The sequence below is a fragment of the Doryrhamphus excisus genome, linkage group LG9, assembly GCF_037039965.1.
Source record: "Doryrhamphus excisus strain RoL-2023G ecotype Guam linkage group LG9, RoL_Dexc_Guam_v1.1, whole genome shotgun sequence".
NCBI lineage: Eukaryota > Metazoa > Chordata > Actinopteri > Syngnathiformes > Syngnathidae > Doryrhamphus > Doryrhamphus excisus.
The window spans coordinates 14,547,501-14,550,000 of NC_136365.1; the positions used below are offsets into that span (position 1 = coordinate 14,547,501).

The window sequence follows — 2,500 nt, forward strand, 5'->3', positions numbered from 1 at the left end:
TCGGAAGCTAAGCAGGGGCGCACCTGGTTAGTACTTGGATGGGAGACCACCTGGGAATACCAGGGGCTGTAAGCTTTTTATGCTGTAAGCTTTTTATGCTTTCTGCTCTCGCCTGACGGAAGAGGGCGCTCTTTCCCACTTGTTGGGGAAAGCAATGATTTTTGTGGGAATCCTGTTGGCCAGTGTCGCCTTCAAAAAGGATTTTTCCAAAATGAGCAAGGGCTTACGGCCATACTACCCTGAGAACGCCCGATCTCGTCCGTTCTTGGAAGCTAAGCAGGGGCGGGCCTGGTTAGTACTTGGATGGGAGACCACCTGGGAATACCAGGGGCTGTAAGCTTTTTATGCTGTAAGCTTTTTATGCTTTCTGCTCTCGCCTGACGGAAGAGGGCGCTCTTTCCCACTCTTTGGGGAAAGCAATGATTTTTGTGGGAATCCTGTTGGCCAGTGTCGCCTTCAAAAAGGATTTTTCCAAAATGAGCAAGGGCTTATGGCCATACTACCCTGAGAACACCCGATCTCGGAAGCTAAGCAGGGGCGGGCCTGGTTAGTACTTGGATGGGAGACCGCCTGGGAATACCAGGTGCCGTAAGCTTTTTATGCTGTAAGCTTTTTATGCTTTCTGCTCTCCCCTGACGGAAGAGGGCGCTCTTTCCCACTTGTTGGGGAAAGCAATGATTTTTGTGGGAATCCTGTTGGCCAGTGTCGCCTTCAAAAAGGATTTTTCCAAAATGAGCAAGGGCTTACGGCCATACTACCCTGAGAACGCCTGATCTTGTCCGATCTCGGAAGCTCAGCAGGGGCGGACCTGGTTAGTACTTGGATGGGAGACCGCCTGGGAATACCAGGTGGTGTAAGCTTTCTATGCTTTCTGCTCTCGCCTGACGGAAGAGGGCGCTCATTCCCACTCTTTGGGGAAAGCAATGATTTTTGTGGGAATCCTGTTGGCCAGTGTCGCCTTCAAAAAGGATTTTTCCAAAATGATCAAGGGCTTACGGCCATACTACCCTGAGAACACCCGATCTCGTCCGATCTCGGAAGCTAAGCAGGGGTGGGCCTGGTTAGTACTTGGATGGGAGACCGCCTGGCAATACCAGGTGCTGTAAGCTCTTTATGCTTTCTGCTCTCGCCTGACGGAAGAGGGCGCTCTTTCCCACTTGTTGGGGAAAGCAATGATTTTTGTGGGAATCCTGTTGGCCAGTGTCGCCTTCAAAAAGGATTTTTCCAAAATGAGCAAGGGCTTACGGCCATACTACACTGAGAACGCCCGATCTCGTCCGATCTCGGAAGCTAAGCAGGGGCGGGCCTGGTTAGTACTTGGATGGGAGACCGCCTGAGAATACCAGGTGCTGTAAGCTTTTTATGCTGTAAGCTTTTTATGCTTTCTGCTCTCGCCTGACGGAAGAGGGCGCTCTTTCCCACTTGTTGGGGAAAGCAATGATTTTTGTGGGAATCCTGTTGGCCAGTGTCGCCTTCAAAAAGGATTTTTCCAAAATGAACAAGGGCTTACGGCCATACTACCCTGAGAACGCCCGATCTCGTCCGTTCTTGGAAGCTAAGCAGGGGCGGGCCTGGTTAGTACTTGGATGGGAGACCACCTGGGAATACCAGGGGCTGTAAGCTTTTTATGCTGTAAGCTTTTTATGCTTTCTGCTCTCGCCTGACGGAAGAGGGCGCTCTTTCCCACTCTTTGGGGAAAGCAATGATTTTTGTGGGAATCCTGTTGGCCAGTGTCGCCTTCAAAAAGGATTTTTCCAAAATGAGCAAGGGCTTATGGCCATACTACCCTGAGAACACCCGATCTCGGAAGCTAAGCAGGGGCGGGCCTGGTTAGTACTTGGATGGGAGACCGCCTGGGAATACCAGGTGCCGTAAGCTTTTTATGCTGTAAGCTTTTTATGCTTTCTGCTCTCCCCTGACGGAAGAGGGCGCTCTTTCCCACTTGTTGGGGAAAGCAATGATTTTTGTGGGAATCCTGTTGGCCAGTGTCGCCTTCAAAAAGGATTTTTCCAAAATGAGCAAGGGCTTACGGCCATACTACCCTGAGAACGCCTGATCTTGTCCGATCTCGGAAGCTAAGCAGGGGCGGGCCTGGTTAGTACTTGGATGGGAGACCGCCTGGGAATACCAGGTGCTGTAAGCTTTATATGCTTTCTGCTCTCGCCTGACAGAAGAGGGCGCTCTTTCCCAGTCTTTGGGGAAAGCTATGATTTTTGTGGGAATCCTGTTGGCCAGTGTCGCCTTCAAAAAGGATTTTTCCAAAATGAGCAAGGGCTTACGGCCATACTACCCTGAGAACGCCTGATCTCGTCCGATCTCGGAAGCTCAGCAGGGGCGGACCTGGTTAGTACTTGGATGGGAGACCGCCTGGGAATACCAGGTGCTGTAAGCTTTCTATGCTTTCTGCTCTCGCCTGACGGAAGAGGGCGCTCATTCCCACTCTTTGGGGAAAGCAATGATTTTTGTGGGAATCCTGTTGGCCAGTGTCGCCTTCAAAAAG

At 51.2% G+C, this 2,500-nt stretch overlaps 7 non-coding genes and 3 pseudogenes across 7 annotated transcripts in view; all 10 read left to right on the forward strand.

Annotated features, from left to right (window-relative positions):
* Positions 1–75, forward strand: part of LOC144900351 (5S ribosomal RNA) — a 119-nt gene extending 44 nt beyond the window's left edge. Inside the window, exon 1 of the ribosomal RNA XR_013628685.1 lies at positions 1–75. This exon is cut by the window's left edge and continues 44 nt beyond it. This is a non-coding gene — a ribosomal RNA (5S ribosomal RNA).
* A 146-nt stretch (positions 76–221) lies between these two features.
* On the forward strand, positions 222–340 carry LOC144900314 (5S ribosomal RNA). Its single transcript, XR_013628649.1, has one exon. It is a non-coding gene; the product is annotated as a 5S ribosomal RNA (ribosomal RNA).
* A 146-nt stretch (positions 341–486) lies between these two features.
* LOC144900446 (5S ribosomal RNA) lies at positions 487–595 on the forward strand (annotated as a pseudogene).
* Positions 596–741: 146 nt separating this feature from the next.
* LOC144900488 (5S ribosomal RNA) lies at positions 742–860 on the forward strand (annotated as a pseudogene).
* Positions 861–990: 130 nt separating this feature from the next.
* LOC144899906 (5S ribosomal RNA) lies at positions 991–1,109 on the forward strand. The gene has a single exon (XR_013628241.1). It is a non-coding gene; the product is annotated as a 5S ribosomal RNA (ribosomal RNA).
* Positions 1,110–1,239: 130 nt separating this feature from the next.
* On the forward strand, positions 1,240–1,358 carry LOC144900017 (5S ribosomal RNA). Its single transcript, XR_013628352.1, has one exon. It is a non-coding gene; the product is annotated as a 5S ribosomal RNA (ribosomal RNA).
* Positions 1,359–1,504: 146 nt separating this feature from the next.
* LOC144900315 (5S ribosomal RNA) lies at positions 1,505–1,623 on the forward strand. The gene has a single exon (XR_013628650.1). It is a non-coding gene; the product is annotated as a 5S ribosomal RNA (ribosomal RNA).
* Positions 1,624–1,769: 146 nt separating this feature from the next.
* Positions 1,770–1,878, forward strand: LOC144900447 (5S ribosomal RNA; annotated as a pseudogene).
* A 146-nt stretch (positions 1,879–2,024) lies between these two features.
* Positions 2,025–2,143, forward strand: LOC144900137 (5S ribosomal RNA). Its single transcript, XR_013628472.1, has one exon. It is a non-coding gene; the product is annotated as a 5S ribosomal RNA (ribosomal RNA).
* Positions 2,144–2,273: 130 nt separating this feature from the next.
* LOC144900313 (5S ribosomal RNA) lies at positions 2,274–2,392 on the forward strand. The gene has a single exon (XR_013628648.1). It is a non-coding gene; the product is annotated as a 5S ribosomal RNA (ribosomal RNA).
* Positions 2,393–2,500: the final 108 nt, after the last annotated feature.